Below are 12,698 nucleotides of genomic sequence, written 5' to 3'. Positions count from 1 at the left end.
TTAGAAAAGCTGCTGGATGACCACAACTCTGTAAGCAACCCAAAGCAAGATTAGCAAAACCACCTAGCTAAACATAGTCCAAACTGTTGACCCACAGAACACATAAACAAATAAAATGAATATTGCTGTAAGCCACTAAGTTTTAGGTTGGGTTTGTTACACAGCAGTAGATAACTGATACAAAGAGCTAGCTTATTCTGACTAATATATTTGTACAATGATAAGGCTGATCTTGGGCATAAGTGACTGGGCTGAAGGAACTAGCTTCACCAGTTCCAGTTTGTACCCAGTTGCCTAAGAACTGGGGTCATCAACATCTTGATATGCCTGTAAACAACTTGTGGCATACGAGCATGCCACAGCACAGTGGTCTGGAGACTGCTCTCTTCTCATCTATAAAATTGACCTGGTAGAGTAATAAAGTCTTAAAATATAACCAACATGATTTTATTATTGATGCTAGGGATATTTCCTCCCACCCTTTGCCCCCTCATCACCCCTACTTTGCCAGCCCTCCATCCCTTTCTCTCTTGTTCAGCCAGGTCATTTAGGGGTTATTATTTGGGGGAATATTGTCTTAAGTTGGTTTCGGTTCTCTGGAACTGGAAAAAGTCACATAGTAATATACCAGTAAGTTGCCAAAAAGGATCCTGAGCCCTGCTCCTCTTGGGGAGAACAAAACAAAAACCCTGAATGGTGTGGGAGATCCTGGAACAGAATGGCCTGTGCTACTTTCCCAAGGGAAGGCCAGAGAGGCAGCCCAGGAAAGAAGGTAGTGTGGTGTGCCTAGGCAGGTGAGGCGCAGTGTGGTATAGAGCAGCAAAGGGTTCCTGGTGCCCAAGAGGTGTCCAGAATTGGCAGAGAGATATGCCAGACCTGAAGGAATCGCACAGTTGAGAATAAGCAATGAATGACTTAACGGTGACTTATGTTGTTTGACCACCAAGGATCAGAAACTCTTTCCCACACTTACTAATGCCTTGATACTCCATAAGTCCCCCAGAACTTAGAAGCAAGCCTAGGCAAGAGTGGCAGCCCCTGAATTAACTGAGGTTAATTACAGAGAAACTAAGTTCTTTCATATCTAAATCTATGGAATAAAATTTGTACTTAAGTAATTGTAAAACTACTTCCAGCGCTATCATTTTATATACATATCATAATATAGATACCAAAAATTGGTATTTTTCTATACCCTGTATATGTATCTACCTGTCTACACATTAATCAGCTTCAATGTATATTAATATGGTTAGCCACAAGGTGACACTAGAAAGCTATCTTTTGCTTATGGTTCTAGGTCTTGACCGTCATTGATTTTCATAAACGGCTTCTATGAAGTATTGTATTAACAGTAGTAATCCCTTCCAGGGACATTTTCATTTTAATAAGGGAGATGGCAGCAATGAGGTTAATAGGAGGCAATGTTCATATTTTAAAATCATAAAAATAAGACTCTCTGGAAGAGGCTATCAACTAGTTTTTATTCTTGCTCTTCTTACCCACTCTCATGTGATAGGATATTCCAATCACTACAAAAAATATCAAACACTAATTTATTCAACATCCATAAATAAAAAATGTAAATAGAAATAGTCTGTTAGATCTTGGAGCTTAAAATTTAAATGACTGTTTTTACAGAATGTGCCTCAAAAACATCTAGAACATCCTTAAACCATCTCCCAAACACTAAAAGCTCAGTCCAAAAATGTGAACACAGTAGGTCAGCAAATACATTGTGTAACTCAATGAGCAATTGCTATCTCATGTTGGGGATGACTGAGAAGAGGAGGAAAACCATCTCTTCCAGGAAGTCTTGCTTATTTGATTTATAAAGGAGATGCAGTTTAAAGGATTGCTTAGGAAAATAGGAAGAAAAGGTTTGGAAAAGCTCACAGGGAAGAACTTTTTTTTTTTTTGAAACAGAGTCTCACTCTGTTGCCCAGGCTGGAGTGCAGTGGTGCCATCACAGCTCACTGCAAGCTCCACCTCCTGGGTTCATGCCATTCTCCTGCCTCAGCCTCCCAAGCAACAAGGACTACAGGTGCCTGCCACCACATCCAGCTAATTTTTTTGTATTTTTAGTAAAGACAGGGTTTCACTGTGTTAGCCAGGATGGTCTCGATCTCCTGACCTTGTGATCCACCAGCCTCAGCCTCCCAAAGTGCTGGGATTACAGGCATGAGCCACCACGCCCAGCCCACAGGAAAGAACTTTCTAAGCAAAGGAGTAGTATATAAGAGAAAGTAGCATGTCACAATCTCGAAAGCCCCTCATTGAGAACATGGAAAGGCAGGTTGAAGGGACCAAAGAAGAAAGCAGTGACACTAAATGATCAATGTGGATCTAGTCTATGGTCAGATAGCAGAGGAAATTTACCTACTGGGAAGTGGAACCATTGCATGGTTTTGAAGACAGGAGGGATATAAATTTGTCCGTTGGCATATGTCCTTATGGAATTTTAAGGAAACCATGCTCTTGGGATGCATCAAGAGTAGGATTTTAAAAATCAGGAGTAGAAGTGATGACACTTTAAAGAATTTAACTGTAGTAGTAAAAAGAATCAGGTGAGAATTTATGAGAGGACGCTGCAGAGCTGGGAGAATGAAGACCCCTAAGTTTCTCCTTCAGGAGACTTTTAAGAAGAACTCAGAGACGAAGAGGGAGAGTCTATTCATGGAGTTGTCTCCTGGGACCCTCTGAAGAGAACATCAAAAACCCACTGAAAACAAAAAAGTTATTGCTAAATATTTAATGTTTCTGTTTTATGAAAGCATTCAGTTTTTAAACCATAGGCAAAATTTACCCATGCAGATAGCTAAAGAGGAATTGAATACATTTTTCCGTTGCTTGACAGTGTATTCATATCCCACAAAATAAGGATTTTATTTTCCCCAGGGCACACTTAGTATTTTGTAAATATAGTACTTTATTTCTTACTGATATTTTTCTTCAAAATATTCACAAGCAAAATCCTGGTAATCACTGAATTGGGGTGATGGTTATACCGGTCTTCTTTATACTATTCTTTTTACTTTGGGGTATGTTTGAAAATGTTGACAATTTTTTAAAAAATCGTTAAGAGTCTTTCTAGCCCCAAAATGTATCAAGTTAGTACACCTACTTATGCATTTGGGATAGGTTAAGAAAGAAGTGTTCTTTCAGGACATGCAACTACCTGGTTTGATTGGATCATCCAAAAGTAGTCAACTCCAGCAACAGCAACAAAGAAAAATCAGACTGGCATTTGGTCAGGGAGGAATACTGTTCAGGAATACTCCCTTGGCAGATGTTTTGGGGACATTTCTTTCATGTTTAATTTGGCAAATTGACTCACAACTAACACTGAAAAGGAAAGAGACCACATGATTAAAAGAAGATTATATTAGTCACCTCAGGCTGCCATGACAAAATACCATAGACTGGGTGGCCTAAAACAACAGAAATTTATTTTCAGCAGTTCTGAGGGCTGAAAAGTCCAAGATCAAGGTCTGGGAAAGTTCAGTTTCTATAGAGAGCCCTTTTCCTGGCTTGCAGATGGCTGCCCACTTGCTGTGTGCTTACATGGCCTTTTCTTAGTGCTTGCACTCAGACAGCTTGCTCTCTCATGTCTTCTCTTAAAAGGGCACCAATCCTGTCTTGAGTGTCCCGCACACTCAAGTGTCTCAACTTGAGTCTCTCAACTAGCACTAATTACCTTCCCATCCTCAAGTACCTTCACATTGGAGGTTAGGTCTTTAATATATGAATTATGGGGGTGGAGACACAAACATTCATAACAGAGATGTCAGGGACTTCAGAGTTATGTGCTAAGATGCATGTGGACACCACCTTACTCAAGTCTCCCCAATCTATTCCCCAAACTTAATCCCATCATCTTCCCTTTCCTGTAATGAATGGTCCATCACACAGGGTAATGGGGCCCCAAGAGGTGCACTGGAGTCACATTGATGCCTCCACACTCTTCTTCAGCCCCTTCCTCTCCTCTGGCCCATAAGACCTATTTAACAGACTGTTCCCACAAAGTTTTCAGTCAATACTAAGGACTGAGTAGTCTTCCAGGGACATTTCCACTTTAACACAGGAGTCTTAAAGAGGAACCTCCAAAATGCAAAGAAATAAAGCTCTTGTAATGTAATTTCTGGAAATGCTATAGCTAGTGAGGAGTTTGCAAATGGGATTCTATCTCATTATGACCTGAAGCACTGCATGGAAGTGGCCACTACTCTCTGTTTGTGAGACTAATCCTTGTCAAGAATTAGGTAGCACATGAGCAGAGGATAGTTTTGACTTACTGGTTATTCTCCAAAGTAATGAGCAAGTGAAATTTTAACTATGGCAAATAAATGATAGAATTTTAGAAATAGAAGGAATCTTTGAAATTCAACTGTATCATTTTACAAATGAGGAAGTGAAAGTATACCTTGGCTGGGTGTATTGCCCAATACTGCATAGTTACATGAAGATCAAAGACTAGAATACTTTTTATGACACCATTTCACATCATTGCTCCAGTTCTGCCCCATATCATTAGATATCAAGATTAGCTTCTGGCAGCACACCCTCAGTCTAGACAAGTTAGCAAAGAGGTGGTCAAGCAAGCCACTTCCTCACCAGCAACTCTCTAATTTATGAGACTTAGGCAACCACTTTTGCACATTTCATGCTGTGTTGGGTCTCAAAAATTGGTTTGTGGCTTCCTTTTCAAATAAGTTGCATATACTGAATTGCCAACTGTTACCACCCTACCTTTTGTATTAATTCACAAATGTAGGCAACCTCTAGGTAGGTTCAATCTTATTGTCTCCGTAACGATCAACACACAACTGATAAAACAAGCACCAGTCTCTTACCTTCGCAGACTCTTGAGAAGGTCCCTGACATTAGAGAGATTTATGGGGTCAATGGACAAATGCTAGATTTAATAAATACTTAAGATACAAAGCTGCTGTATCTATCTCTTGGATCCCTTCTGATTGCCCAGTGTGGAGATCATGGTTCTTGCAACTTCAGGACTTGGCTGCTGAGAGGAGCCAAGAATGTGGAAACAGTGTAGCTCATTTATTGCTTCCATGTTGGTCTGAGATTATGGGAAAAAAAGGTACTATCAGTCCATGGTTGGATTAATAACAAGGAAGAGCATTAAAGCTATTTTGAGACTTTTCTTCAAGTTTGCACTTTGGAAAATTTCCAATCTCAAGTAAAGAGAATAGTGGCCGGGTGCAATGGCTCACGCCTGTAATCCCAGCACTTTGGGACGCTGAGGTGGGTGGATCATCTGAGGTCAGGAGTTCAAGACCAGCCTGGCCAACATGGTGAAACCCTGTCTCTACTAAAAATACAATAATTTGTCGGCCATGGTGGCTCATGCCTGTAATCCCAGCTACTCGCGAGGCTGAGGCAGGAAAATCACTTGAACTCGGGCGGCGGAGGTTGCAGTGAGCCGAGATCGTGCCACTACATTCCAGCCTGGGTAGCAAAGCAAGACTCCGTCTCAAAAAAAAAAAAAAAAAGAGGATAATGAATCTCCATGTACCCATCATCTAGCCTCAACAGTCTGCCATCCTTGACCCAGGTGTACCTCCACACGCTTCCCACCCTTACTCAATTATTATCATTTTAAAGTAAAATGTATATACATTGAAATGCACAATTGTTAGCTATACAATTCAGAACTGGATACCCTGTGTAGCCCACACTCCTATTGTCTCCTTTTGGGTACACTTAAAATATATATAAGTCAGTAGATAAGGAAATAACTTATAACTTTTCAGCTGTTCTCATTTTCAAATCACGAGGTATTCTTGGGGGTGTTCCTCACTTGAGAAATTCTTCCCTTGTGCCTCCCCTCATCCCATCTCAGCACTGGAAGATCAAGCCACATTTGTCTCTGACATTTGTTTCTGACACTGTTTGCCTCTGCACATTGACTCCAGATGTCTACCTGACTTCTTAGATTTGAGAATCCAAATGAGATTTCCAATAATTTATTCACTGGCTCCACCCATCTAAGATAAAAACCCTGCTCCAATCCCCTCCCAGAACTCAGAAGCCTAACTCACTCTGACTGCTTTGCCTGGTAGAGGAGATAAATGAAGCAGGTTAGCCTTCTTGGTCCACCGGGAGAACACCCTGGAAATAAGAAAGAGAATGGGAGGTACAGAAATAAAATGGATTCCTTCCCAATCACCCCAAGCATACTGAATAGAAGGTGAATGAAATAGAGAGAAATAAGGGCAATGCCTCAAGTCATTCCTGATCAAAAGTAAGGAAAGAAAAATAAAGCTTCTGAGCTAAGAGTGTCAAGGTGATTGTTCTTGCTATAAGCATCTTTCCCCAGAGCAGTGCGTGTTAGACAGATACACAACCAGATATACACTGTTTTTATTGTGTCCAGAAAAAATACATGCATAAATGAAAAGGTTTTATGAAACAATATGTGACACTGCAAGTCCTGTGAGGATAACATTCCAAGAGCCCCAGTGGATGCCTAAGACTGAGGATAGTATCGAACCCATATACATTTTGCTTTTTCTATAAATACATACCTATGATAAAGTTTAATTTATAAATCAGACACAGTAAAAGATTAACAGCAATAACTAGTAATAAAATAAAACAACGATAACAGTATACTATTCACAATTTCATGAATAGAAGATTCATTTTTACTGTAGATCTTTGCAACCTCAGCATATGATTTTTGTTTTCATTCCCTAAATTGAGAACTTTTACCTTTTCACTTAAATGAAGCACTTTATTGCTTCACTTTGGCATATCCAAATTGCCAGCATCCCTATTCTTGCACTTTGGGGCCATTATTAAATAAAATAAGGATTGCTTGAACACAAGCACTGTGATACCATAACAGTCGATCTGATAACCTAGACGGCTAAGTGACTAATGGGTGAATAGTGTATACAAAGCGGATACCCTGACAAAGGGAAGATTCACTTCTCAGGCAGGACAGAGCAGGGCAGTGCAAGATTTCATCATCAGAACTGTGCACAATTTAAAACTTACGAATTGTTTATTTCTGTAATTTTCCATTTAAGATTTCTGGACCATGGCTGACCATGGAAAGCAAAACTGCAGATAAGGAAGGACTATTGTACTAAGTTAAATATACACAGATATTTTCTGTTTCTCTAATTCATGTTTTATTTTTTTTCTCTAGTTCATGTTTTTAAAGGCCTGGCCACCACTTACTAAAATAATTTTGCAACCCACTGATGGGTTGCAAACTGCAGTCTGAAAACCACTGCCCTAAAGATTTGGCATAAGATGTTGGAAAGGAGCTCTCTTCTCTGGAGTTCTTGGCCTCACTGTTTCCTTCATTAGAAACCCGTTTGATCCTTCACAAAGTATGGTTGCTCAGTTTAAATCCAAGATACCTATGTTCATTACAAGAGATGATATTTAGCTACGGATTATGTAAAGTCAACCAACATATAACACCTGACAGGCATAAGACTCCTCTTTATAGCCAGCCCCACCTACTAGAGCTAGGGTAGAGGTGGCTGGAAAGCCTATCATCATGTGAGGTACTGAGAGAGTGATGACGATGCATGTCCCCGCACACACTCAGCCTGCTTCATGTAGTCCCTATTGTGTTTGCCACATCCTTTAGTTCCAAGAAGAAATGCAAGCATGTTAAAAATAAGAGGTGCTGTGTATGCAAAGAAAATACCAGGCCCCCTCTCCAGAGATTTGAATCTAAACCCTGTATGGCTAACTTCCTATATCTGAACCCAGAAAGAGAGATAGAAAACATTTAAAAAGGAGGATCTGATGTTATCTGATATCCAGCAATAAATGTCTTAAAAATATCATGATGTACAGCCTTATCCAGTTTTATAATACTAAAAATTATAATGGCTATGTTTCACTGGGCTCTTCCCAGTGGTCCAGTGTGCTTTGCATTATTTCCTGGAATTTAGTAATACCTCTATGAAATAAGCGATACTATTACCCCCATTTTACAAGTGGAAGAGGGAAACAATGAGTATCAGTTGGGGCCCTAAGACCTACAGCAGTGATGGAGATTGTTATTTTTCCCAATAAACTTCCTCTTCTAAGAGTGCCCCTGAGGCCAGGAGCAGTGGCTCACACCTGTAATCTCAGCACTTTGAGAGGCTGAGGTGGAAGGGTCACTTGAGCCCAGGAGTTTGAGACCAATCTGGGCAACATAGCAAGACCCTGTCTCTATTTAAAAAGAAAAGAAAAAAATGAAAATAAAAGAGTGCCCCAGAAAGAGAGGCCCACTGGAATCGCAGAGGAGCTGCTTCCCAGACATACACAAAGAAGTGGATTCAAATAGCTCAAGATGAACTGTGATGAACATTAAGGTGCACCACCAAGTTCTCCCTTCAAGAATGGACTTTTTGGGGTAGGTAGAGCATGATGGCTGATTAGAAGCCTTTAGCAATTGTCACCTCCACAGAAACATCAAATTGAACAACTACCTACACAAAAAAAGTAACTTCATAAGAACCAAAAATCAGATGAGCAATTGCAGTAACTGATTTTAACATCATATTAAGGAAACATGCACTGTTACGAGGAAAAGAAAGACAGTCTTGAATCCCTTACACCACCCCTCCCTCATCGCATGGCAGCAGCTATTTGTTGTGGAGAGAGAATCTGTGTATTTGGAGAAGGGAGAGTGCAGTGATAGTGGGACTTTCTTTTGGAACTCAGTGCTGCCTTGTCACAGGAATGTCTATTTTTTGTGGAAACATGGGGTAGAACTCAGCTAGCACACTTGGAGGGAGCATTTAGATCAGCCCTAGCCAGGGGGAATCACCCATTCCAGCAGTTGTAACCTGAGTTCCAGCTAGCCCCATCACTGCAGGCTAAAGCTCTGGGGCCCTAAATAAATTTGAAAGGCAATGTAAGCCACAAGGATGGCAATTCCTGGGCAGATCTTGGTGCTGACCTGGGCTCAGAGCCAGTGGACTTGGGTTATACATGACCTAGTGAGACAGTTGGGATGACCAAGGGAGTGCTTGCATCACCCCTCCCCAACCCTAGGAGGCACAGCTCACAGCTTCAAGAGATACTCCTTCCTGGGGAGAGGAGAGGGAACAGTAAAGAAGACCTTGTCTTGCAACCTCAACACTAGCTCAGCCACAGTAGGGTAGAGCACCAGGCAGAGTTGTGAGGCCCCCTAGCTCCTGGGTGACATTTCTAGATATACTCTGGGACAGAAGGGACCTGCTGCCTTGAAGGGAAGTTACCAGTCCTGGCAGGATTCAACACCGGCTGACTAAATCAGCAGTAGTGGCCAGGTTGTACTTGCCATGGGCCTTAGGTGAGACTCAGAACCATGCTGGCTTCAGGTGTGACCCAGCACCTTCCCAGCTGTGGTAGCTAAAGGAGAGACTCCTTTTGTCTGAGGAAAGGAATGGGAATAATAAGAGGACCTTGTCATATAGCTTGGGTACCAGCTCAGCCATAGTGGCATACAGCAAGCAGATACCCAGGGTCCCTGATTCCAAGTCTTGACTCTTGGACAGGATTTTTTGGATGTGCCCTGGGCCAGAGGGAAGCCACTTCCCTGAAGGGAGAAACCTAGGCCTGGCAGCATTTATCACAAGCTAACTCAAGAGCCCTTGGGCCGTGAATGAAAACTTGTGGTAGCCAGGCAGTACTCCTTATGGGCCTGGGTGGTGGTGGCCATGGGGAGAGACTCCTCTGCTTGAGGAAAGGGGAGGGAAGAGTAGGAAGGACTTTGTCTTATGACCTGGGTGCCAGCTCAGCTACAGTAGAATAGAGCACCGGGTAGATTCCTAAGGTTCCTGGTTCCAGGCCCTAGTTCACAGATGGCATCTCTGGACCCACCTGGGGCTGAGTGGAACTTGCTGCACTGAAGGACACAAGCCTGGCTGTATTTGCCGCCTACTGACTGTAGAGCCCTTGGGCCTTGAGTGAACATGTGTGGTAGCCAGGCAATGGTCCCTGCGGGCCTTGGGTGAGACCCTGTGCTGCGGGTCTGACCCAGTGCAGTCCCAGTGGTTGTGGCCACAGCGGTGCTTGTGTCACCTCTCCCTCAGCTCCAGACAGCTCAGCACAGAGACAGACTCTTGTTTGTTTGGGGGAAATTAAAGGAAGAAAACAAGAATCTCTGCCTGGTAATCCAAGAATTCTCCTGGATCTTACCTAAGACCACCAAGGCAGTACCTCTGTGAGTCTGCTGTGAGTCTGCAAGAGTCACAGTGCTACTGAGCATTGGGGTGCATCCTAATGCAAATATGGCTGCAGTGACGAAAGACTTAGATAACAACACCAAAATCCCTTTGAATACTTGGAAAGCCTTCCCAAGAACAGGTATAAACCAGCCCAGACTCTGAAGACTACAATAAATGCCTAACTCTTCATTCTCAGAAACTGATGAACATCCACAAGCATCACGCAGGAAAACATAACCTCACGAAATTAACTAAATAAGGCACCAAGCACCAGTCCCAGAGAGACAGGGATATGTGACCTTTCAAAAAGAGAATTCAAAATAGCTGTTTTTAGGAAGCTCAGCAAAATACAAGGTAACACAGAGAAGGAATTCAGAATCCTATCAGATAAGTTAACAAAGAGATTAAAATAATTAAAAACAAGCAGACATTCTGGAGTTGAAAAAAGCAATTGACATACTGAAGACTATATCAGAGTCTCTTACTAGCAAAATTGATCAAGTAGAAGAAAAAATTAGTGAGCTTGAAGACAGAACTATTTGAAGATACACAGTCCAAGGAGACAAAATAAAAAAGAATAAGAAATGATGGAGAACATTTACAGGATATAGAAAATAGCCTCAAAAGGGAAAATCTAAAAGTTATTGGCCTTAAAGAGAAGGTATAGAAAGAGAGAGAGAGATATTGGGGTAATGAGTTTATTCACAAGGATAATAACAGAGAATTTCCCAAACCTAGAGAAAGATATTAACATTCATGTACAAGAATGTTATAGAACATCTAGCCGACTTAACCCAAAGAAGACTACCTGAAGGCATTTAATAATTAAACTCTCAAAGGTTAAGGATAAAGAAAGGATCCTAAAAGCAGCAAGAGAAAAGAAACAAATAACATACAATGGAGTCCAATATGTCTGGCAACAGACTTCTCAGTGGACACCTTACAGGCCAGGAGAGAGTTACATGACTGCTGAAGGACAAAAATTGTTGTCCTACAATAGTATATCCAGTAAAACATGAAGGAGAAATAAAGACTTTCTGAGACAAACAGAAGCTGAGGGATTTCATTAAAACACAAAACATGTCCTAGAAGAAACAGTAAAGGGAGTTTTTCAATCTGAAAGAAAAGGATATTAATGAACAATGAGAAATCATCTGAAGTATTACAAAACTCACTGGTAATAGTAAGTACACAGAAAAACAGAATATTAAAACACTGTAATTGTAGTGTGTAAAGTACTTATGTTTTGAGTAGAAAGACTAAAAGATGAACCTATCAGAAATAATAACTACGACTTTTTAAGGCAAAGACAGTATAACAAGATATAAATAGAAACAGCAAAAAAGTTAAAAAGCAGGGGATTAAAGTATAGAGTTTTTATTAGTTTTTGCTTTGCTTATTTGTAAGTTTGTTTATGCAGTCAGTGCTAAGTTGTCATCAGTTTAAAATAATGGGTTATAAGATATTATTTGCAAGCCTTATGGTAACCTTAAACTGAAAGACATACAGCAGATATATAAAAAGTAAAAGCAAGAAATTAAAATATTCCACCAGAGAAAATCATCTGCACTAAAAGGAAGACAGAAAGGAAAGAAAGAAGCTAGACAAGACCAAAATCAACCAGAAAACAAATAATGAAATGTCAGGAGTAAGTCCTTACATATCAATAATAACATTGAATATAAATGGACTAAACCTTCCATTCAAAAGACATAGAGTGGCCAAATGGATAAAAAAAAGAAGATCCAATGATCTGTTGCCTACAGGAAACACACTTCACTTATAAAGACACAAATAGACTGATAATAAATGGATAGAAAAGATATTTCATGCCAATGGAAACAAACAAACAAAAAAAGGAGAAGTAGCTATACTTATATCAGGCAAAATAAATTTCAAGACAAAAACTGTAAGAACACAAAGAAGGTCATTATATTATGACAAAGGGGTCAATTCAGCAAGAGGATACAACAATTGTAAATATATGTACACCCAATACTGGAGCACCCAGATAGATAAAGCAAATACTATTAGAGCTTGAGAGAGAGAGTGTGTGTGTGAGAGAGAGAGAGAGAGACCCAAATACCATAATAGCTAGAGACTTCAACACCCCACTTTTAGGATTGGACAGATCATCTAGACAGAAAATCAACAAAGAAGCATTGGACTTAATCTGTACTATAGACCAAATGGACCTAATAGATATTTAGAGAACATTTCATCTAATGGCTGCAGAATATACATCCTTCTCCTCAGCCCAGGAATCATTCTCATGGATAGACTATATGTTAGGCCACAAAAGTAGTCTTTTAAAGACTATCAAATATCTTCTCTGACCACAATGGAATAAAACCAGAAATCAATAACAAGAGGAATTTTGGAAACTATACAAATGATTGGAAATCAAACAATATGCTCTTGAATGATCAGTGGGTCAGTGAATAATTTAAGAAGGACATTTTTAAAATCTCTTGAAACAAATGTAAATGGAAACACAGCATACCAAAA

This window comes from Gorilla gorilla, chromosome 4, assembly GCF_029281585.2.
Source record: "Gorilla gorilla gorilla isolate KB3781 chromosome 4, NHGRI_mGorGor1-v2.1_pri, whole genome shotgun sequence".
NCBI classification, from domain to species: Eukaryota; Metazoa; Chordata; class Mammalia; order Primates; family Hominidae; genus Gorilla; species Gorilla gorilla.
This window is presented reverse-complemented; position numbering follows the sequence as displayed.